At 46.7% G+C, this 25,076-nt stretch overlaps 1 protein-coding gene across 6 annotated transcripts in view; it reads right to left on the bottom strand.

Moving 5' to 3' along the window:
- The window catches only part of LOC139052454 (alpha-2C adrenergic receptor-like), a 744,579-nt gene that overhangs the window by 662,446 nt on the left and 57,057 nt on the right, over positions 1 to 25,076 (bottom strand). Inside the window, exon 2 of one of the 6 annotated variants that reach the window (XR_011509912.1) lies at positions 17,713 to 18,025. The exons of 4 other annotated variants lie outside the window; for them this stretch is intronic. The gene's annotated coding sequence lies outside the window, so the exon portion shown is untranslated. Of the gene's footprint in view, positions 1 to 17,712; positions 18,026 to 25,076 lie in introns of those variants that run through there. One more of the 6 variants, XR_011509913.1, reaches the window with a different exon arrangement.

Raw genomic sequence — 25,076 nt, 5'->3', positions numbered from 1 at the left:
AACACATCGATTAATGTGGAAACATGCTAGCGAAACCAAAAAGTTAAGAAGATACAATATAAAAGCGAGAGATTAATAATAGCAGTGAAAATTGAACAATACAAAACAAAATAATTCACCAACAATCGAAAAAGCAATTTTAACTCGACGCAACAGTACTAAGTAGAATAAAAACAATTGGCAAAAGATCACTTTTACGTTAAAAAAAAAGAAAGAAAAAAGGGCGGGTACACCGGCAATAATCCTATAGAGAAGGGCATTATCTAAGGACCGCTGCCCTCTATGTGATTTTTGCAGGGCATTTTCCTCATTATTGTTAATTTCTCGGGTCCCGAAAGGGCACAAGGGACGTGCTTGACGACGTAATGGCGGCTCTGCAATAATCTTGGCTATCTGGTGTTGTTTTTAATGTGAAGCGCGAAACACTGTAATCAAGTGTACTTACACCTTGTCGCGGCTGGAATTTAATCCATTGACCTCGTTCTTGGGGCGCCATGGCTATTGAGACGCCGCAGTAGCCAAAAGCGTGCGGCAAAGCATCAGCTGGCAAAACTTAATAAATTCAATTGTAAAAGAATAATAATGCTTATTATGCCAAATTATAGAAAAAAAGAACAAGCAATTTACTTTCTGAAGCTGGCACAAACCTATTATGCAGAGTGAAGATGTTTAACAACAGTGAGCAGTAATCGCAATGCCAACTGCTACTGTAAGTCGATCGACGAAACAGCGATATTGATAAGGTGACTATTATTAAAAAAATCAAGATAATTTCAATTCGCCAAAAATTTTAATTTTGGGATTCGGTTATATCGCATGGAGGTACAGGTGCAAGACAAATTCGAAGACAAGGGTCCAGTCCATGCAGACGTATGTGCTGGAAGCTAGCTGTGTTCCAAAACGAATGTGTGGCATCATTTGCTAGCACTCGGAGTTTCGCTGCTGCATCTGTTCTTGACAGAGGGATTGGTTCCTGTACGCCGTCTTCATGAGAAGGTCGAGCTGCTTCTAGGCAAGTTCGTTGCCCATTGCGCCACAGTAGTGAGGGACCCACCGAAATGTGACGTCGTGTCTTTACTCGACGAGGCCAAGAAGGAGTTCTCGGATTTCTACAAATAGTTTTTCGTAGGGTCTACGGCATAAGGCGGAAAGCGAGCAATGTAGAGCTGCCCTGGACTCACTGAAAATGCCTAATTTTTGAGGTGGTTCCTCACGAATTACGCGAAGTGCGCTACAAAGAGCAGCAAGTTCCGCGGCTGTCGATATTGTCTGATGAGATGTCCTGAACTTTACGGTGGGGACATTCGCAAGTAAACTCACTGATCCTGTAAACCCGTCACAATAGTTGAACCATCAGTTTGACGCAGTAGTTCTGCGGAAACCCTTAAGGTGGAGAGAAGTAATGATCAGACATCACCCGTTCGTAGCAACTGCTATAAAGGAAACCCATATGGGTTCCTCGAAAGGAAAGCCTCATAGCTGAAGAAAAATTCGTCCTGGTCAGGGACTGGAACCCGGGACCACTACCTTTCCGGGGCAGCCACTCTACCATGAGAGCTAACCAGGCGGTTAGCAGTTGGCAGGGCGAAGTCGAATTTGTCGATAACACGAAGCAAAGGCAAGTGTTTGACGTAGTAGTTCTGCGGAAACCGTAGCAATTCGTAGCAATTGCTACGAACGTGTGGATGTCCGATTTTCCGTTTATTCATTGAACGATAAGTGTACAGATTAGCATGAAAGCTCTATATTTTTTTGCACAGCAAGAGCAGAAAAGTTAATTGAGATCTCATGATGAGAGTTGTGCCTTGCTTTGAATTCCTGGTGCATTCAGTAGTTAGCCTGGGGGCTGAAACAAGCGCCAATGGGGAGACGGAACTCTCCCTGCCACTGTGTAATCTAATGGAAGGTATACAGGATAAAGAAGTATCGTTTGGCAAAAAGAGGCACGTGGTCGGTTTTCTGGCAGTGGGGCGAGATAGTGGCAAGGGGGCATGAGCGAAATGTCTGGCGTGTGCTCTGAGCGCTTCCATAAGAACGTAAATTGTGGCTGGGTACTCATGTGCAGTAGCAGTGGTTTCAGCTGTTGATGTACATCGTGGTAACCGTATAAAAACCATAGGCGCCTGGGCCTGAGCCCTTTCGATTGTACAGGTGTTAGTTATACAGGTATTGGTCAGCACTGGCAAGCTGTACTTCAGACACCCGATAACGAATACCCTGTACAGTTGCATCATTCCGTGTGATGAAGTACCCCAGGTTTTTCTTCCAAGAAATTTTAACAGATGAGGGAGGGAGGGGTGTCGGGTGCTTTTTTTAGGAACGCCGCATGGGGACTCTAATACAGGTAATGCTCAATGACTACCCCAAAGAATCTGTACGTCCTGACATAAGAGAGATCCTGTAAAACAAAGGGTATGCCGTAAAAAGTCATTGATTTTAGGCTAAACGAGATGAATGCACATTTTTCTGGAAATATCTTGCGGTTTTGTTCTCTAAGGTACGCAGGTGTCAACATCGCAGATTTTTTTAGCATTACACGTACCTGAGAACATGTCACACCAGATGCTAGATTTGAGGCTCTGGAAAAGGTTTATCTCGGTGGTCGACTCTGATGTTGAACACGCAGTTATTTACATATGTAGTCTCTTTTTGTGAATACCGAAGACGGCCCAGCTTCTCAGCACTACACACACCATGGAGTTCCGAAGGGGGTGTCTAGAGCCCGATACTCTTCAACCTCGTGCTCATTGACCTCGCAGAATGCGTACCAAATACGGTGAACTTGTCGATCTATGTCGATTGCATCTACATATTGAAAAGCGGTGCATTATAGCCAAGGCTTAAAGCGAAAAACAAACGAACACTTTGGAATGGTCTCCAAAACGCCGGTTTCTCCTTGATTATTATTTATTTAGTGAAATGCTTGCTTTGTCTACAAGAATGTCGCGTACCGGAACGCCGGGACTATTGCGCTGATAAGTACAGCGCTGCGCGTATCAACTGTGTATGTGTTGCGGTGTACTTGAACGTGAAATCGCAAGTTATATTTCGTCAAACTCAATTGTGAATGTTTACGATCACCAACCTCTTTTTTTGCTGTAAATACCCTCCTCTCCCTCCCCTCTCACCTTGAGAGAAGTAAAAGAAAATGAATGGTTGGTGCGGGGTACTTGTTTTAGCTGTCTCTTGTTAGCTCGTTCCCACGCAACGAGCTTGATTATGAATAAAAAAAAACATAAAAAAACATAACGCAGAGCAGGGCAATGTGCTATAGACAAGGGCGACGGCATTACGTAGAAGTAGAAGCGTGTGTATTTGGGATGCTCATTTTTTGACGCCGTTACCAGGTCCCTTACTCATGCCCTATCCATCACGCTGACTTTTCCTGCTCAAACACAAGTATTGCACTTGATATGGATTTTACCTGGGAAGAGTCATGCAGTTCAGCAATTCGTAAGGATGACGGGGTTTTATACTACCGCCAGATCTAGCGTTATCTATCTAGTGTTATGTTTGAGCTGTGTATCCGGGTCATAAAGTATCTATATTGTCTTTTTATATGTGAGCCGAAGCAGAATGGCCTGGTTGGGCACAACGGGACGCTTGTTTGCTTGCAACGCGCTTGAAGTATAGCAAAAGGATTGGTTGAAGTTTGTTTGATAGGCAATATTTGCTTCTTTTATTCCATCCATAACTAACCCTTTTTGCTTCCTGAGTTATGTCCTGCTTCTTTGTTTACTACTTGCTTCAATCGTCCTATTGAAACCTGCTCCTCCCCCCCCCCCCTTCCTGATATGTATACCTAGTTATATTTCTGTCGTGTGTTTTTCACCTCCTTTTTCCATCTGCTAATGAATAGGAAGATACACTGGATGTTTCTTCCTTTAGCCTCACTTAAAATGGCGACCTTTACGAGTATTCCGGTTCCTTTACATGTGTATGTCGATGTTAGATAAAAGAGAGGCTTACGATGTGACCTGTACTTGTACCCCGCAGTGAGCCAGTGTTGAAGATAGTGTTTCGTGTACTGCCTGACTAACTTACCGTAATTGCGACTAGCTAGGAGCCTACGATGTAGATCATTTGTGTGCTTCGTCGTGACAGATGCATGTAATCACCACTACAGTCACTCTGAACCCACGACTAAAGGGAACGCATGAATCCTTATGCAAACACAAGGCACATTTTGTTTAGTGCGTCAAGAAAGGCCACAAACTCACTGCTTCCACACTGCTTCCGCTAAAGGCATGGTCCCGCTGGTCAGAGAAAGTTAGGTTAAAGTAAAATAAGTTCTTTTTCCTTGCGTACCAAAAACGCATTCTTGGAGTACCAGGAACGCTGAACCAACCACACCGGAGACATTTATTGCTGAGCGTACGCTCTGCCCGGTTGTGCATATTCAAGCGGTGCCAGCCGCTCTACATAACGGCGGCCATCTGGTTACGGGCGGCGTTAAGAGACGGGCGGGTTATGCTTAGAACTCCAAGATTCCACCGAGACTCTAGCGGCAATCGCCGCTGTGGCTTCAAGCACTTCGTGCTGAGCTCCCCTAAATGATGCAACAGGCAAACCCTGCGTTCCAGTGTAGCCCACGGGTACGCCATGGTATATTAACATCTCCTAGGCCCTTGGAAAGAACAGGTTATGACATGCACGCGTATCGTCCAACGCCGCGAGAAACTGCGAGCGCGGCCGGATCTCGTTACATGGAGTGACGGGGGACGAAAGGGTCACCCCAGTCGTTTTGCCGAGTTATGCTCATTAGCTGGCATAGGCCTAATTGTGCTCGAGGGACGAATGCCCGGGAAGCGTAGAAAGGAGAATAAGCGAGTGGAAGCTGCAGAAGCGTGTCGAAAAAGAGCCAGATATTCGCACGGAGAGAGAAAAGAAATGCGAAAAGAAGAACGAAAGAGGGCAGGGATCGGCAAAAGCAGCGGCGAAAGGTGACGAGCCGTGAAGATCGGCTTCAGCTCTCGTGCCATCGGTGGTGCGATGAGTGCGAGCACGATGGGTCACACCAAGGAGCCCACGACTGCGCCCGACTTCGTCACGGCGCATTGGGCGCGCACCCCTTGAGCTTGAGGGATACGTGGCTCTTCACAGTCCGAGAGCCCATGTGGTTTTTTTCTTTTGTTTTTATCTTTCCTCGCCTGCCGCGAGGACGGCTACTGTCTTTTGTTGGTACGGAAAGCATTTCTTTTCGTGATTGTTCTTGGAAACTCATCAAGATACGTGTTAAGGGTTTGCTTTCAATTTCGAAGTGGTCTTTTCTTTGAATAGCATAAAGGCAACGAGATATTGAAAATTTTTTTTTTACAAGTGTAATTTGGGTGACCTTGCCAGTTCGGTGACTCGGCGACCATGCTGTTGTGATCCTGCACCACGCGTGCAGAGATTCGGTTACTTGCAGCGGCATTCCGTTACTTCAAAGATGTCGTAACATCAATGCACACCGGCTTCCATGTGTCGTAAACTACCCCTCGTGGTCAAAAATAAGAAGGAGCTCTACCGGCGCCCTTCGTAGCCAAACTGTAGTATTGCGGCGTGAAACCACGAGAATCGAAGCAAACTATATGTAGAAGTATAGACAGCATTAATTCTTAAATTGTTTGTAGCTTCACCATGAATGGTGAATTTATACAGAAATTCTGAGTTTCTAGTGACGTTAGTGTACTTGGTAGCCCGGAGTGGCAAAATGTAATTAGTGTCGCTGAGACAAAATTGCATATCGCCTACGAAACATCTGAAGCCACAACAATGAAAAGTTGTGGCAACAGGAACCAGAGGTGGTTTAGAGTCTTTTTCTGTCTTCCTTCTTCTTGAGAGAGAGAGAGAGAAACAAGCAAGCGTGATTACTGAGATGGCATAGAATGAAAGGACTGAAAATTCACTAACATGAACCTTAGGTGTTGGGCAAACAAGTAAAGATAACGAAAAATATAGACAGGGGAAATATAGGCAACATGCTTCTTAACCTTATAATTAACTGAGGAATTAAATAGAGCGTTTGGAAGCATTTGGCTTCTGCTAGTTCGTTTTACTTTCATATAAACTTAGGTGACATAAATTATAAAAATTTCAGAAAAAATTTGCTGACGGACACGAGTAAAAAGAGAAAATCTAATAGCTCCGGACCTTCTTCTAGATATAGATCAATCTATTTAATGAATCAGCTGCAGTGGTTTTATGTGCTTTGTGCTACTCGATTTTGCTTATGCATGGGCTAAGGCTTTACAATTTACAAAAATTACCAAAGAAAATACTGATGAACATCGAAAAACAAGAAAGAAGGAAATGATGGATCACGTGATGTCCCACAGAAGTGGTGGCAAAAAAAATAAATAAAGGGATGCCATTTTTGTTCCAACGCATGCACACTGAGCAAAAAGTGAGAAATATCAGTGAAAGTGTTCAAACGTGCACATATACAATATTAGTGCTCTGAGGCAAAATCGAATGGAATAAATATCCGCACAGCACATAATGCACTCTTTGCAGTGCCTAGAGAGTGAAATGGTCCAAGAATACTTAGTAAATAGAGCGGAAGACTCCTCATAATTCTAAGCTCGACACACAATTATGACTGTCACTGGGCATAACTTTGACAAGCTAATAGTCCATGTTAGAAATCCCCATTTTGTTCATATCAAGCAGATAATGCTGATTGAGCTTACCCCATTTTATGCTGGACTATGTTGGTGAAAGCCACTCCATGGCTGAAGTCGATGAAACAAGTATGCTTCTTGTCATTATCCTAATGTGTTTCTCGCATTAAACCATAATATTCGAAAGTTTGCATTGGGCGGCCAATCATGTCGACGTTTCGGAAAGAAAGGCAGCGGTATCGCAACCAGAATACGTTTTTTGAGCACGTTCTTATTAACTGCAGATGCGGCTACGTTGTTTTCGAACAATGTCGCGCAAGTGCAACCTCTGTCATACTTTACAATTTCAGAATGAGTTAATCCAAGCAGTTAAACATGCACTCAACGATAGCTAACACATAGTCGTCCTGTGTAACTTGGTGACCAATTCCCATAGATTATGGTGACTAATTCCCAGCGAGTGTGAACAAGGCGGAACGTCTTGTCTTTTAAAGCTTTATTCGGTCAGTGTACGTTTCTCTTTTCTTTTGCCATAATTTTGATAGACTGTCATCGTTTATAAAAGGCTTTTATTCTTCAGCTTCACTTGACCAAAAGAGCTGCTGTTGTAACCACAGGGATTGTCGAAGAAGGCCGTTGGTTCTCATCGAAGTAGTTAGCTGAGTTTAAGTGCTCACTCCCCCCCCCCTCCTCCCCAAGAAAAGAAGGGCATCGTCGGCACCGCAAAGTGACCCGGATTGATGCGAAATCTGTTGCATTAAACTAAAGAACATACTCGCATGTGAAGAGCCCGAGACGCTCGAGCCTAAGCAACTCAAACACGTCGAGGCAGGAATAATTCCTACCATCATCAAAACAACTTGTATGCCGACATCAATAAGGGTCCTCATCTGTTATCGCTCTGCTGGTTTTGTGATGGCTTACGCAGCGCAAAAGCAGACGGGTCGTGGACATCGTTTCTCACGGCTTATCCCTCTTCATATTTTGCAGTTCATTCTATGCCTTGAAGTGTTAGCGCGCACATTAGCTAGCTCTGCTTACATACGCGTGTATCCTGCGCCGACCGTTGGTGGAATTATGGTGGTATACTGTGTGGTTTGAGCCAACTAAGGCCCTTTGCTAAAGGACTTGCTGTTCATGAGACACGGGATCACTAATAAAGTTTGCCCAACGTTCTTCGAAAACTACAGGCGCCACAGTTTGCTGTTGTTGTTTCCTTAGATCGTCTCCACGTGATGAGGATCTTGAAGAACAGAGGATCGGGAATACGGCGCAAACAGTATTTTCGGCAAAGAAACGGGTCCCTCTCTATCATGTGCAGATTTTGCTGTGGCAAGCCCGCCTCCTTAATTGCGGCCAACGCAAACCGGCTAGTGTAAAGCCCTATTACACGTAAAGCTTTCATCGTGATGTTTGTCGGGGTAGCCGGTGCGCAAGCTTTGCTCCTTCTTTCGTTACAGATCACAGAAACAACTTTTATAACACTCGGTCGCGAGAAAATTGTTTGCCTCGTATCATTTCGTTCGTTGCCTCTAACCACTTCTTCATACACGGCTTACTCAGTTACTGTCACGTCTTTGCTTTTCTTTCGGGGAAGGGGGGCGTGGAAGCGAGTGTTCGAATGTGTTCGTTGAGGTTGTACTACTGCAAGTATTTACGTTGCCATCCATTAAAGATAATGTAAGGCAGAGTGTAGTCTTTTAAACCAACATCTTAAGTTCACGTGCTATGAGGTTTCGTTCTTCTGCCTTCATTTCTAGCACAAGCGTAAATTCAAGGTACCTGATGCCGGAGTCGCATATTTTTGTTCAACAGGGCTATTCGCTATTGGTCAACCATTTTTGCTATTAATTTGTCCAATAATACCATTGTCTGGCGCACCTGCTCTTGAAAACAGTTCTACTGTAAGATTTTTTTTTTGTGTGTGAATTATGCTGTTGTTTAAATTATGGCAGAATATGCGTGACTGTCTTTGACACCGTATTTTGCTGGCTATTTCAAGTAATGCGTATTTTCGAATACTAGACCGTTATATTCTGTTCAATTCCTAACCTATCATCGCTCTAATGCCCAAGCTCATATTGACAGGTGCACTTGCTTATTTTTTACGGGTACGCACTTTTCACCGCCTAACAGATGTTATCGCTTAGCGCAGGATGCGTCCGCATGTATCGGAAGTTTTTCAAATGTTATCGATGATTCTGTTGTCGCCGAAGGTTGCGTAATCTGGTTGCATGTTCAACGCGAATTGTGTAGAACTTTCTGGAAGACACACGGGCACCGCCGATTACTCTGGAACCTTCGATGACTCGTGTACAAAAGCCGACGCGCTTTATTGGCAAATCAGATTTCGACAATCACCGACCGTGTTCGCTACTGTTGCTGTGCTTTGAGTCTAACTTGCTTTTGTAGGCACAAGTTCGCCCAATAAATATTTAATTTGGTCATTCACATTTTTACAGCTGTATAATTCACCATCACTAATATGTGACAATATATTTGATGTTTGTCTAGGAAGGCAGGGACAACGCCTTGTGAAGAATCTTGTCCAACACCTGATAACAGTAGAGTGCTGTCTGTATACAGTCTCCCGCCGATAGCAATCAATTATCGGCCCTGAAGTCGAGGTATACAAGATGTACTATCGCGAGCAATACGAGCGGGAAGACGCGAACGCGCAGCAAATAGCCTCAAAACCGAGTTAGCGCAACCCGCGGATGGCGCTGTCGAAAACAGAGGGAAAAGGGGGGGGGGGGGGGGGCGCTATTCCGCTAACTGTTTGCACTCCCGCCTCGCCAGCGTTGCTACGAAACGGGAGCTCATTGCGTTTCAGCGGCCGCTAGCGACGATAAGGCGCTTGTAGCACGCAAAGCGTGGTAATGTGTTCCTTATAGTTCGGCGCAAAATACATGTCTGTCTCTCTCTCTCTCTCTCTGTAACACGCACAGAGCGTCTGGCAGTCATACTGGCTTGATGCTATGGCACCTGTAATAGCACTAACGCGCAGGAAAACGCAGTATTGCTTTTTATACCTATTTTGCTGTGTCGGTTTTGTGATAGCTCAAAGGGAACCTGCTTACTTTTTTAAGCGAGATCGATGCCTTAGAACATGCACTTATAAAGCGAGATATACAACAAGGAAGAAGAAGCATGTGCTTGTTGGGGTAAAGCTAGGGAAACGATGGAGCATGCTTTATTATAATGTGAACATATCTATCCAGCGGTCGATTTAGGCATCTCTGGTCTCCTTAAAGCTCTTGAATTCAGCGAGAGCAGGGGAAAATAGGCATGTCCGCAGTAGAGATAGTTAAGCGGCGATTGGAAGATTGGTGGAAGAAAAGTAGCGAAACGACAAACGGAGGCGTGCAAAAACGAGGTTCACAATAGGGGTTCCACAAGTTTGGTTATGAGAATTCATAGCGGCTTTATTTCTACTTTTTTTTCTCTTTGACATAGGTAGGACATTAGGAAACATCGCCCGGTTCCGAAGGGGAGACTCATAGCATCCATCCATCCATACATGATGGATTTTTGTATCATGTGAAAAGCGGGTGTCATTGTGATGCAGCCCCTTTTTCATTCGGGTCCATCAGCGATCGCCTCAGTTCACCGCTGACGCAAAGGGTGCCAGCCGCCATGCGGTTCGAGGATCGTGTTTCAGTCGCTGAGCACTATACAAAAGTACAAAACGTTTCGGCACCCAAACCATCTTGTATACACCTTCATCTAGTCTGGATTAACGTCCAGGGCACTTCCGCTTACCGTAGCGCGCTCCCTAACTCCGTGCTTCAAAGTCTTTCGGTAGGATGGCACCCTATTGTGGTTGGTACATATCTTTTGGAAGACGGAATTCTAGGCTGCGGCTGCTCCTCGGCAGTGGCTCCACCGAAGACGCTAGCTTGAGTGACGTTTGCGAGAGCCAATCCCAGAGCGCCTCTACTGCTGACGTCAGGGTGGCATCACTGCTGTAAACAGGCGCAGATGAGCGGAGTCGATGCCACCATACCAGCCGGATAGTCAGTCTGCGCTTTGAGTCAATTATTCCGAGCTCCCAGTGATGTGTGGAGCCGAAATAATATTTGCTCTAGATTCTCACAACTGGAAGCCCGCGCTTGCTGACTTAAGGCGATAAGGAAGGTGTAGGTGCACCTGAGGACTGGAACAGTGCATGCCAAAAATGGTAAGAAATACCTCGAAGGGGAAACTTGACGGTTCGCTTGAGACTGCTTTCACTTTAGTTTTTTTAAGGTAATGTATATGGTTGCCTGAAAAAGAGGAATAATGGTACCATAAGACTTGGATATGAATAGGCGATCCCCATCTCATCAAAGTCTATGCATCACAATGTAAAAAGTTGTCGTAGTCTCTTGTTAAACAGCTCACGTCTTGCGGTGGTCATGCTGATGTAATTAATGGGGAAGCACTTCTACCGTAGCTCACGCCTCGTCGTCGTCTTGCTTTCCACCATTATTGAAAGCCTCATTAAACTCATCGGGAAATCGCGAGGGAGACTTCGATGACGTAGGGATCACTTCCGAGGTCTACAGCCATGTTGACCCACTTGACCTCCCCTATGTTCCTGACAATAGAGAGGTCTGGGGTAGTGTGCCGGCATGCGGTGTACGCAGCAAAGAGAGAGAGACAGAGAAAGGCAAAGGAAAGACAGGGAGGTTAACCAGAGATTATCTCCGGTTGGCTACCCTGTTCTGGGGGAAGGGAAAGGGGATGCAATAGGTGAGAAAGAAAGAAGGATAAAAAAAAGGAAAAAAAAACCTAAGCACACACACGCACGTACACACGAACTATTTCTGTGGGCACTGTCACGCAACCCACAATGGCATTCCTAGTCTTACGCAGTGTCACCGTACAGTCCTGCGCCACACAGTGTACTGTCACAATTTGTCAGAGAGTCCCGTGTCTTTCAAGTATCGCAGCAGCGCCTTCATAGCGGATCGCGCTGATGTTCGCGTAGGCCAGGTTCCAAGGATCTTGTCTTCTGTCATAGGGCGCTTGTCCAGTTTGTCCAAGGTGGCTGAGAGGACAGTTCTTTGTGGGTTAAAACGAGAGCACTGACAAAGAAGATGCTCGATCGTTTCGTTGCACCCGCAGAAGTCACACAGTGGGCTGTTGGCCATTCCGATAAGGAAAGAGTAGGCATTTGAAAATGCTACTCCAAGCCATAGACGGATAAGAAGGGTGCAGTCACGTCGTGGAAGCTCGGACGGAATATGGAGCTGTAAATTAGGGTCTAGAGTATGGAGGCGTGCACTTGTGAAATCGGATGAATTCCACTGGGCTAATGTCAGGTCACGCGCAAGTGTGGCAAGTTTTTTCGCTGCGTCGGCTCTCGAAAGAGGAATGGCAACGCAGTTGACGCCGTCATGGGCAGATCGGGCAGCTGCGTCTGCTCGATCATTGCCATGTATGCCACAGTGACTAGGCAACCACTGATATATTATATCGTGCCCTTCGTCAACTAGGCGATGGTGGACTTCTCTGATCTCTGCGGCGAGCTGCTCATGTGATCCATGGCGCAGTGCTGAGAGTACACTCTGTAGGGCTGCCTTGGAATCACAGAAGATTGACCATGCCTGGGATGGTTCCTCCTTAATAAAATGAAGAGCCGCGCGCAGGGCTACGAGTTCAGCAGCTGTCGTTGATGATACATGTGACGTCTTTAGCTGTATCTTGACGGATCTTCTTGGTATCAGCACAGCGGCAGCTGCGCTTGCAGATGTAACGGAACCGTCGATGTAAACGTGTACGCGGCCACTGTGCACCTCATGTAAATGTTCTAACGTGGCCTGCTTAAGGGCAAACGAGGACATGTTGGCTTTCTTCATGATTCCTGGGATGGTGAGGCGTATGTCAGGTCTGTGCAGGCACCATAAAGGTAAGCATGGTCTTGCTGCAGGCATGTAGTTCGATGGCAATGAGGGGCGATTGGCATCAATTAAACGACTGAAAGTTGTTTGTGGCCTTTCTGTGGGTAGAGCGGCAAGATGGTGAGAAGGTAATCGGGCAACGTGCCGAATATGCGCCCTGAGAGCGTCGGTTGCCAAGTACGTTGATATTGGGTGATCTCGAGCTATGACGATCGTTGCCGCTGTAGACGCACACCTCGGAAGACCGAGACACGTCCTTAGGGCCTGAGCTTGTAGTCCCTGGAGTACACGCAAGTTTGTTTTGCAGGTGTTGCCAATCACAGGGAGGCTGTATCTTGCGAAGCCGAGGAACAAGGCGTTATACAGCTGCAGCATTGACCGCACCGAAGTGCCCCATGACTTTCCGCCGAGAAATTTGAGGAGATGTATTATTGTCAATAATCTCTTCTTCAGGTATGAAACATGCGGGCTCCATGATAGGTCTCGGTCAATAATTACCCCTAAAAAGCGGTGTTTTCGTGCATTCGCTACTGCTTGCCCATTGACCTTTACACTGTAACGCTTCATTTCCTTCCGAGTGAATGTAACAAGGCAGCATTTCTCTGAAGACAGCTCTAAGTTCTGTTTTCGCAAGTACAGAGATGTTATCGTAGCTGCCTTTTGCAGCCGTGCTCGTACCTGCAGCCGTGTTACGGCAGACGCCCAAATGCAGATGTCGTCGGCATATATTGATACCTGAACTGTGTTGGGCAAGGATCGGACTAGGCCAACGAGCACTAGGTTGAAAAGCGTCGGGCTTAACACTCCGCCTTGTGGTACTCCACGGCACGTTTGGTGTTGAGTCGTGGCGCCATCCTCGGTCATCACGAAGAAATGCCTGTCGGTCAAATAACTGCACAGCCACTGAAAAGTGCGGCCACCGATTCCGGCTTCAGTAAGAGCATTTATAATGGCATAATGTGCTATATTATCATAGGCGCCTTTTATGTCTAGGAATAATGCAGCAGTGAGTCGTTTCCGGCGTTTTTGATGCTGAACGAATGTAACCAAATCGATGACATTATCTATGGATGAGCGCCCACGCCGGAAGCCAGCCATAGCATCTGGGTACACGTTGTAACTTTCCAGGTACCATTCCAGGCGAGTCAAAATCATTCGTTCCATTATTTTCCCTATGCAGCTGGCCAGAGCGATGGGGCGGTACGATGACAAGTTTAACGGTGATTTGCCAGGTTTGAGAAGTGGAACCGAGCGGCTGCATTTCCAGTGACGTGGAACCAAACCGTTGCGCCAAGACTCGTTGTAATGGTTTAGTAGCATGAGTCGTGCTGTCTGCCCAAGATTGGCGAGCGCCGCATAGGTAACCCCGTCCGGGCCAGGTGACGAAGAGCGCCTGCAAGTCGCCAGTGCCGCTTCAAGCTCCTCCAGCGAAAAAATTACATCCATGTGGGAATCCCGTGGCACAGGAGTAGCACATGGTGTAATTGCGCGTTGGAACTGCAAGCTGGAAAGTCTTGAGCAAAATTCTTCAGCAATGTCAATTTCGCTGCGACCTTGGTGCAAAGCGAGGGCTTTGAAAGGGACACGCTGTTGTGGTGATACGCGAAGCCCACGCACGGTTCTCCATATTTGAGATAATCGCTGACGTGGATCCAAGGACTCACAGAAACGTTTCCATCTTTGAGATTGTAGTGCATCGATGCGACGTTGAATCTTCTTTTGCATCCGCCTTGCCTCTCGGAGATCATGGATGGATTTAGTTCTCCTGTATCTTCGTTCAGCCCGCCGGCGAATTGCTCGTAGTCGCTGCAGTTCTGCTTCAAATTCTGCATATTTCGGGAAAGGCTGGAAACTACGCGTAGCCTCTTGCATGGCTTTTTGAATTTCGTGTTCCGGACTTGAAGGGTTCCCTTGCTGACATACTCCCTCCATGTGCGACCGAAACGCCGACCAGTCAATTCGCCGGAGCGTCATGGAGGAGTATTTCGATAGTCCCTTGATCTTCAGGTACGTCGGAATATGGTCGCTTCCATGTGTTTCAATGTCTATAAACCATTGCACGTTTCTTTCAAGAAGCCGAGAAACCAGGGTCAAGTCTAGGCAGCTGCTGTAGGTAGGCCCGCGTAAATATGTCGGACTACCATCGTTGAGGCAGTAAAGGTCGTGCTGTGTGGCAAAGGATGCTATTCGCCTTCCCCTGGAGTCCATCTTCAGGCTCCCCCAAAGCGGATGGTGAGCATTAAAATCTCCTGTGAGAATCGTAGGGCCGGGTGTCGCTGATAGCACGTCGTGTAGTCGTTTAGAGTCGAAGCCACTTGAAGGAGCAATGTACACAGCAACGAGTGTGAACGTAAGCTTATTCGATTTCACGATTAAACAAACGTACTGGTTGTCGTCATGAGGCGGAACTGGGTGCAACACGTAAGTCAGATCACTTCTAATATATACAATTACCTTGCTTACATCACCACAGGTAGAGGACATGAATGCCTCATAGCCAGAAATACGTATAACATTCTGCACGTTCGGTTCGCAAATTACAAGGATGGGAAAACGGTTTTCGAAGACAAAATGTCTAAAATCTGAAATTCTTGATTTGAGACCACGGGCATTCCACTGCAGTAAAGATGCTTTCTTGACTTCCTTGTGGAAGGGTAGCGAGGGGCGGGCCATGGTGCTATGCGATGCTTTCAAGTACTGGAGTCAGCGCGTCCAATACTTGCAGTGCGCTACGAGCAGCTGGAGTGTCCATGTTCGTCAGTAGCAGACGCATGACATTCGTGAGCGATTTGAGTATGGCAATCACTTGTGAGTCCTTGTCTTGCATTTGGTCAACTGTAGTGACATTTGACTGTAAATGGCGAGTCATTTGCTGTGGCTCTGGCGCGTGGCATGTTCTCGGCAGTGCCGGCCACGCATCACTTGATGAAGCATGGCCACTTCTTTCGTTGACATTCCGTGCTCTTACTCGAGACAGATGGAACAGGAGGTGGCGTTGCCGGACGAGACATTTGCCTTGAACCGGAAGAGGGTTTCATGGACTTTCGTTTCCGGGACCGATGTCGCCTTATCGCTTCTGAAGCATCTCTGTGTGACGATCCGTCTCTGGCCATTTTTCTCAAGATTTTCTGCTCTTTCTTTAGGCGTGGACAGTCTTTTGAGGACGCAGCGTGCGATCCTTGACAATTTGGGCACTTGAGCTCTGTTGCACGGCAAGTGTCGGTGTCGTGGTGTTCGGAACATCGTGGGCATATCATTGTATTTCGGCAGACAGCACTCACATGTCCAATTTTTTGACACCTTCTGCACTGAAGTGGTTTTGGTACGAAAGGTCGTACCACATGACGAAAGTGGCCGACCTTTACATGTGATGGTAGGCAGTCACCTTTGAACACGAGCCTTACACAGGTCGACTTGCCAAGGCGCCGAGCTTGTAGTAAGGCAACACCATCTGTCGCAGGTTTGATTAAAATTGGCAGATCGCTGTCGTTAATGGATGTGTCAATGTCATAAACAACACCGGCCGTTGTTTCGTTGTCTTGCGGAATGAGGTAGTGGACATTAATGTTGCCCAGGAGCTTTACTACCATCAAAGCATTGATTGCGCTTCGGTTGTGGACGTCAATAGCCAGGATGTTCTTTCGAGTATTAATTCTGATATCTTTGATTTCTCCTGGGACAAGAGCCTCCAGAGAAACGGAAATCGCTTGTCGATTAAGGCGGTTGAGGTTGTCGGCAGGTGCGTCCGGCACAAAAAGAATTGTGTGCGCCGAAGGCCTGCGCTGTGGAATGACGGTAGACTTACTTGACGAAGACCGTCCGCTGATGTTTCTTCTCTTGGCCTTCCGGTGTACCACTCTTTCGAAGCCTTCGTCATCTGAGGCATCATCGCTTGAGTAGGAGTACAGCGCAGTGTCCTCGCTGTCAGCTTGACTCGGTGGGCAATTTCTCTTCCTCGGGCCGGTACCTGTCGAAGCAGTCACGTCGCGTCGGCATTCTGCCGACTCCACTTCCATTGCCGTGGCAATGAGAGCGGCGTCTCCCAGTAAAACACAGGAAAAAGCCGAAAATACTGCAGCACGAAGGAATAGTGGTCTCTACGAGAATCACTTCGTCTTCCTCCCGCCCGTACGCAGCAAAGTAATCATCTATGCGTATGTAGATGATTACTTTGCTGCGCACGCCGCATGTGAATGATACGAAAGATTCTTAACCAGACAGTCTGAGTGAGGTCGGTGTATTTGGTTTGGAAATGACCAGTATAATGAAACGATATGGAAAACAGAATTGGTGAAAGTCTGCTATGCGAGTCCTGAGACCTCTGGCATTCCATTGCAAGATTGACGAAACTTTAATTACAGAGCACAGGGGGACTGGTCGAACCATGGTGCTTATACGATGCTAGCAAGTACTGGATTCAGTGCGTCCAGTATTTGCAGAGAACTTCTAGCTGCAGTTGTTTGAAGCTTGTTCAGTATCATGGGGATCGTACTAATTAGTGGCTGCAGCGTTAAATTCATTTGCCCGTCCTGGTCGGACAAATCAACGACAGTAGACGCTGGGAGTTGTCCATTAAACGTTTGCTGTGATTCTGTTGACAATTGCTGTCGTTTTGGTAAGGCCGGCGAAGCGTCGGCTGATGTAGCCTTCTCAGTGGCCTTGTCCTTTGTGGTCCTTCCCGGAGTGTCAGGCCTGGCGGCAAAGAGGGACGTGATGTTGTAGGAAGTGGCAAGCGCGTCGCAGAGGCAACAGCTTTTCTTGAAAAACGTCGGCGATGGAAACGTCACCTCCTGATTTTAGTGGTGGCTTCCCGATAAGAAAAATTATCTCTCACCATCTCTTTCAAGATGCGAATTTCCTTTTTAATTTGTGGGCAATTTTTCAACGAAGCCTCATGTGGCCCGCTGCAGTTCGAACACTTCATTACAGTGGCGTAACATTTACCTGCAACGTGAGGCTCGGCGCAGCGGGGGCATTCTGCCTGGTCTTCGCAGACGCTACTCCCGTGTCCTAGTTTCATGCATTTGAGACATTGAATACGCTTCGGAAGCAATGGCCACATAGGATGTCTGACGTGTCCAACCTTAACATGCGATGGTAGGTATTTACCCTTGAATGCAATATTCCCGCAGTGTGAACTGCCTAACCGAGTAACATCAACAATGACATCATCATTTGCTCGCTTGAGAAGAAATGACAAATCTTTATTAATGATGGCCATGTCTACCTTGTATGTAACGCCAGTGAGTATATCAGATCACAGAGGGACATAAGTGAGCGCCTAAATGCCATCGAGGTCTACTGCACTGCTTAGAGTGGTCGCAGCACCCGCATGCTGGACATAAACGGCCAGTAGTTTTTTTTCGGGTGTGCACTTGAATGTCCGATATTTCGTTTGGCACCAGGGCTTCCAGTGAGATCGACACAGATTGTCTATTAAGTAGCTTCATGGTCGAATCTGTATGTTACATCTCTGACAATTTCTTCTGTCCGGGTCTCTCGAAACGATGTCTTCGTGCCCTATAGCCATCTTTCCTTTTGGCATCACGTCAACCAGAAATGTAAAGAAAAAGAACACGACAAAGAAAGGAATGAACGTGGCTTCGCAAGCAAACACTCATCAATAGCGCAACAACAGCAGCAGTAGCTAACCAATAAAAGAAAAGGGAATGAGAGCAACATTTACGGGGCGATAGGCCGCCTCTGCCGACGCCACTGACTTCCCCATTCGGCAGCTATAGCGACGACCCGCCCTCGCCGCTCTGAAAGGTGGCATTGCGGCAGGGAGACTGCAAACAAGCACTAGCCGGGTGGAGGGCAACGCGAGAAACGCGGTTGGCGGTCGTAAACCGCCCTTATTAAAGACCGCCGCGAGGTAATAAAGATTGATAGGGAGCTCGAAATGGCTGCGTGCACAGCCGCCCGCTACAACTACCACCACTACCACCACCACCAACACCACCATCGCTGCTGACACACGTTCTAGCGCCGGTCTGGTATACACGTGCTACGGACTCTTTCCGCTCTGCTTGTGGCGGCTTATTGGGTGCCTTCCCTTCTGCATCCTTGCGTTTCGCGGGCCTCGTGTAGCCCCGATTTTATACGGCACATTCAAGCCGTGCTTTCATTCAGTAGCACTGCTCAGGCAGCGTTTCGGACGCTATCACTAAGTCTCAGCGACAGTGGCTGCGCGCTACAAAGAGTTTGTTTTCTCTGTCTTGAACACAAGGTTTTACTTTGCTGACTTCGTACAGGTTGGGCTTTTTTGGGATCTGGCTATCTATGCGGGTAATCTCTTAACAAAAGGGGCAGTTTCGCCACATTGGAATGTCGTAGCGAGTTGCAAAATGTATTAACGCCACCAAAATCTAGTATAAGTTGAAGAGTAGGTAAAATTAATGGTATGGATGTAAATAGCACCAATATTGTCTGAATTTAACCACATTGCATGATAGACAGCACAATCCCCGCTATCGACCCACCTGGACTTTTCATCAAAAGAGAAAGGGATAAAGACGTGTCTTACAAAGGCAACGCAAAAGATTACAACATCGACGTACATGCGCCTAAAATGTGAATGAAAGAAGTAGACATCGATAAAATAAATAGAAGGTCGGAAAAAAAATCATCAGCTCTTCCACTCTGTGAAGATGGACGAGCGGCGAATCTGTGGTGCGTTTTACTTCAGTCTACGCATCTATGTGCTTATACGTATTATTATTATTGCTATTACTATTATGATTATCGAAGGACATAGACAACCAATAAATCCTTTGATTGGGGAGTGATTTATTCTCATTCTTTTATGAAGTAGCGACGCGTGCAAGTAACGCCGCATGTCAGATGGCAATTCCAGAATATTTACAAGTTCACTGTGAATTACGTTATTAAGTAAAGTAGATGAAACTTGACGCAATCTTAGAGTCGCCTTAGGGACTAATTGTCGTATATTTTGTTTCGCGATAGTTTAGACAAAACAAGAGTTACAGCCGTTTTCTCTAACCATACTCCCTCCGTAGACCGCCATGTAGTGAAAGCAGGCGGAAATTCTGTAATGTTTTCAACTTCCCTGTGAACTAACTAATTAGGACCAGTAAATGAAACGCAGTGTGATGATAGAATCGTCTTAGCTGGCAATGTAAATATACTTTTTCTCAAGGTACCTACATTAAATTTAGAGCGACAGGGAATTCGCGAGAAACCGAAGACGAAAATTGTTTTCGCATCGACGCGACGCGTAGACGGACGGACATCGTTCGGACGGACATCGATTGAACGAAGAAATTATTTCAGATGACGAAAAGATATCATGCAATTACGCAACATTGCGAAATTTTTTTATCTCCCAATTCCAGTAGATGTAAGTACAGATACCATGTGCATCGAACTTGTCTTTGTTCACGTCAACCTTGCTTGACACGGCATGCTAGCATAATCGCATTGCGCTCCCCTCGAAATGTGACCGTGGAATCTGCGAATCGAACCTGCGACCTGATTCTCTGCAGCAGGACGGCAAGACCCCTGAGCAACCATGGCGGGTTCGTTAATAGTCGATGCTTGATGAATTGTAGTTGCGTGCAATGTTTGGAATACATGTGCCCTTCCTCAACGAAGTTACATGACTGATTTTTAAAGCAAGATATTTTTTTTTGCGTCTTCCCGGAGGTTTGGCATTTGTCATCTTTTGTATGACACATATACAGGGTGTCCCACTTACCCTGAGCCAAGAATAGAAATATAAAGGTGCGCCGGAAGCGAATTGAACCGAACGCATATTATTCGCAATAGCCTATAGTAACTCAAGCATGTTTTCCTCATAACTCACTTATTAAGTTTAATTACCCAACTTTCTTCATTTTTGGCTGAGGACCCCAAATATGATACGCCGATTTGTAGAGCACCGTCAGGAACAAACGATTCAGTTGCTTCCTGCACGATATGTCTCACGTAGTCCTTTTTTCCGGCTTTCAAAGAAAGCCCGCGAAACATGAAAAAAGCCACGTGACGGAGCTCTTGCGCAGTGGGATCGTGCTGCTCTTAAGCGTGCGTTCGGTGAACAAGGTCAGCTCGCATCGGATGACGGCGAAAATGCATGCTGCTGGCCGAGCGCTGCCGATGAGATAAAGAACGCCCTGCCACCTCTTTGTCACCAGTCGCGACGCAGCCGACCTTGTTCACCGAACGCACGCTTGAGAGCAGCACAATTCCACTGCGTAAACACTTCGTCACTGGCTTTTTTTTATATTTCGCGGGCTTTCTTTGAAACCCGGAAAAAAGGACTTCGTGAGACGTATCGTAAAGGAAACAACTCGATCGGTGGTTTGTGAAGGTGCTCTACAAATCTGAGTATCATACATGGGGTCCTCTACCAATGACTAAAAAGTTTGCTATATAACCTAAATAATTCATGAGTTATGGGGAAAACAAAAAATTGTCCGAATTACTACAGGCTATTGCGAATGGTATGCGTTCGATTCAATTCGCTTCCGACGCGCTTTTCATTTCTAAATTCTTGGCTCAAATTATGCGGGACACGCTGTAAATGTGTATATACAAGATATTGTGGGTCGCTGGGTGTGTGCTGGCTTGTGTCTTGTAGAGTAGCTCAACGTGGGCCATTGGGCCACGTGGCCACAAGCATCACACATCACCTTCGAGACGCAGGCGACTAACAGCTATAGGCGACCAGGCCGTGCTCGTGTCATCCGCTACTGCTGCTAGCTCGGTGACTCAAACAAGGTTCGTGTCATTTAGATTGCAAGAATGCGTTTGATTCGCACGTCTTTATTTATGTTTCTGCGTTATTTAAACTCCAGATGCGGGTGTGACTGACTTGCTTTACACGTGCCCGAAGTAGAGACAACCTTGGATGGATTTCCTAGGAAACTCACTAGGCGGCACAGCTGTATTTAGCTACCAACTGTTTGGTATATTTGTTTGAAAGTTGAGAAAACAGCTTATTAACTTTGCATTACTCTAGGGAGAGCCCCTAGTGATACATGCAACGTGATCCAGCGAGTACAGGGTGACAAAGCATCCCCAAAATGCGGTGCCTTTGAATGACACCAAAGGTACCGAGAGGGCAGAGATTTGGTGCAATATGATCTCAATGTCGGCCACCAGTCAACGTCACGTATCGCTGCGAATAAGAAACACGAGGAATTATTGCCTAAACATTCTCGTGTTTTTCATGTGTCTCACCATATCTTATGCAACGACGTATAGGAACGGAAGCTGAATCCAAAACTTGTCCTTCACTCACTGACAGACAATATATCGCAAAATTTATCCCTAACTATGCAACGTTAGGTAATGCTTTGCGGAAGAGTTTGTTATTGACAATGGCGATAATGTTCTTGAGAAATTTTTATTTCTACGATTTCCTGGGAAGGAAAAGACGCTGGATTTTTGCCTGATACACATTCTACTTTATGCCGACGACCAACGGGGCGCCGCGTCAAGTCAAGGAGATGCAAGCCATCGTAAAGGAAGGAATGGTGTTAAATTTCGCCAAACAGTCTCAAACACGCTATGTATCTGCATGATGTAAGGGATAAGCTTTTATTCAGGTTATTCTAGCCGTACGGTCACAATTTGAAAATATAAACGGTTCCGGAATATTTTTAATAAGATCATGCCATAGATTAGGCTTTCACAGTACAGGTTCCACACGGCTGCGGCGAAATCTAGCTTAGGGTGCATTTATGATCTTTAAAGTAGTAATTATAAAGTTGAGAGAGCCTCGAAAAACTGTGACGTTAGTAACCAAGCATGCTTCTAGCTTTAGTATGCACTCAGTGGGAAGTGTACAGGGTGTTCTATTGCCAGAAATATGGGCGGCAAAGCACTTTTATGATTTAGGCCCCAGAGGAATTACTTTTATTGAGATAATCAGTATGAAAGGCATTAGTTTTTCGATGCCGAAGCATAATTTGACATTTATTAATATTGAGTCTTAATAATCAGGTGTCAAACTAATCAATCACTGCTTTCGTACTCATCATCTATGAAATTCCTCTTCTGCTGTTTCCATCAATGCGTAGAGTTACCTTATTCTGATTGAAGGGGCGCTACATCCCATAACGAAACGAGCGTCAGCACGATGATAAGCGTGCATGCTTGCCATCAGCTATAATATGATGACCTGAATTGCTGCAATAAGGCTATGAAGGACGGAGCCTAACGATGTCGCAAGGCCGTGCATAGAGGCTGTCTAGACAGGAAGAACAAATGGAAATATTTTATGTGAGCTGCACATGCATTCGTACAATATAGTCGCCAAGTCTATCTTAGCTCTAACTGGGTTAAACCTACATGGAGAAAAGTACCGCAGCTGTACTTAAAGGAAGGTCAGCGAGAATAACGAAAGAAGGCAAGAGCTTTAATAACGCAGAGAATGCTGACCCTGTTGAGAAGGGTTTATTTCCGACCGTAGGGCTCGAAATAGCACACCATAAGAAGCAAGATGACGTCCATCATGCCTTATTGCCTTCTTCGTGCATGCAATTTTACGCTGTACGCTTCAAAAAGACGAGAGAAAAAGAACAAGGACGGCGAAGAATGACACCACGCATGAACACAATTTTGACTGTCTTCATTTTCCCTTATCCCAGGCCCACATCATGATGCCAAGTAGGAAACACCCGCCAAGCACACGGTTCCTGAGGCAGGTAGCGTGGCCGCACACAGAGAGGCATGGCTCACTTTTGACCAGCGTTTCACGTTTGGGGGTCTGCGTGAAACCATCGAGTAAACAGAACGACCCATATACCAACCAGCCCCCTGCAATGCTCTGGAAATGAAATGGCCCCGTCCGCGGACGCGTGTGGTCATGGACGCTCTCAGATGCCCACCGGAGCTTGCACCATAACTACGCATTTCCTCAGTGTCCGTGCCTCTTCTCCGGTAAAGTAACTCGAGGGACTGGAAAAGTCACGGGTGCCATTCGCGGCAGACGACAAGCAGAACCAACCATCGCGTAAGTATACAACCCAACATAGCGGGGCTGTTTGAATAAAACAAGCGTACACAGGCGGCCTGACTGCGAGTCGACATTGCATGAAGGAAAATGCAAGCGGGAAACAGGAATGGGGAGGGGGGGGGGGGGGAAGAGGAACGAAAACTACAGCTGAGCAGCAGCGCTTTGCGTGATATACTAAAAACAAAATAAGCCAAGGACCGAAGGACGCCGTATTACCGCGAGCCGGACGTTCGCATGAGGTAGAACTATGCTTTCTGCCGTAGAGTCGTTCTCCGGACTCCATCCCGGGCTAGCCTATATACGAGAGGGTACACGGAAAACGCAGCTGGGGCGAAAGAGCCGGCCGCGCAGCGAATGCTCGCGGCAGTATATATAGTAACCCTCTGGGGGACTCCGTGATACACGAGCGGGCCCCCCGTATGAAGTGAACGCGCGTTAGCGGGCCAGATAGCCGCCGGTGGTGCGGCGAGTACGGTAACTTGGCCAAGCAAAAACAAACAAAGAAAAGTAATGCGCTAAGAAAATAATACCCAATGAGCGTACCATACGTTCGCGAGTCGCGCATTCTTTTCTCTCGATTCCATCGTAAAAAAAAAAAATACTAATAGGAGAAAGAGAGCGGGAGGAGAGGTTACAAAACGTAGCGTGCGCCCTGAACGAAAACGCGCAGTGAAGATAAAGCTGATAGCAGTAGAGTACGCTGTACATGCTAGCGAACAGAAAGCACGGACGCGAGGATGGAATGCAGCAGTAGCATGTGCGCCTGAAGCAAAGGTAGATGTAGTAGCGTCAGTGCGGGCAGCAGAAAGCAGCGCCAGGAGCAAAAGTTGCTGCCAGAGGCAGAACAGCTCTCTGTGCTACAGCCTATTGCTCTTTCTCTCGCTGCGAAGGCGTCTTTCCGTTATGCCGTGAGCACGAACATCGGTCGTAAAAAGCCTCGACTCGACCGCTTGGCTCAGGGAGAGAAAACCGGAGGCATGCGCTCCGGCGTGGAGGGCGAGCAGACCCGCATTGCAGCCCTGCTTGTAGACAAAGCCCGCTTCGGCACGGCACGACTACCGTGGTCAGTGCGCCCTAGAGGAACGAAGGAAAAGAGAAACAAAATAAACAAATATACCGAACACAAAATAAGTTCCCATTGGAGAAAGCAAGGAGTGACGTCACATACCGCCTTGTCCTACTACCTTATGCTCGCAGCAGCAGTGGCAACAAGGAACCAGCATTAACGCAAGAGCATGCTTGCGACCTCGAATCCTTACGTCCGCCTCTCCTCTGTCTGATTACATCGGGCTGTCTTTCGGCACGATATCATGCACTGACGTGAGCAGTGAATACTGCATTGCTTTTTCCACTGTCATTTTATCCCTCAACCATGCTGTCAACCCACAAACTTCACCCCGAACCCTTTCGTCTTAACGTCCCCCTATGCCCTTCCTACGTCGCACTTGACGTAGGACTTGACGTCGCCCTTGACGTCCTTAACATCTTGCACGTACAACGCAAGATAACAAATCTTGCACACAACCAAGAGGAGACGTAGCTGAAGCTTAGGTGAATTAGATGGCACTGTAATGGTGCATACCGTCCCCATACGCATTTTCTTCG

Source organism: Dermacentor albipictus, unplaced genomic scaffold (genome assembly GCF_038994185.2).
Source record: "Dermacentor albipictus isolate Rhodes 1998 colony unplaced genomic scaffold, USDA_Dalb.pri_finalv2 scaffold_23, whole genome shotgun sequence".
In the NCBI taxonomy this organism is placed as follows: domain Eukaryota; kingdom Metazoa; phylum Arthropoda; class Arachnida; order Ixodida; family Ixodidae; genus Dermacentor; species Dermacentor albipictus.
Note: the sequence above shows the minus strand (reverse complement) of the source record. Positions and strands in the feature narration are given on the sequence as shown.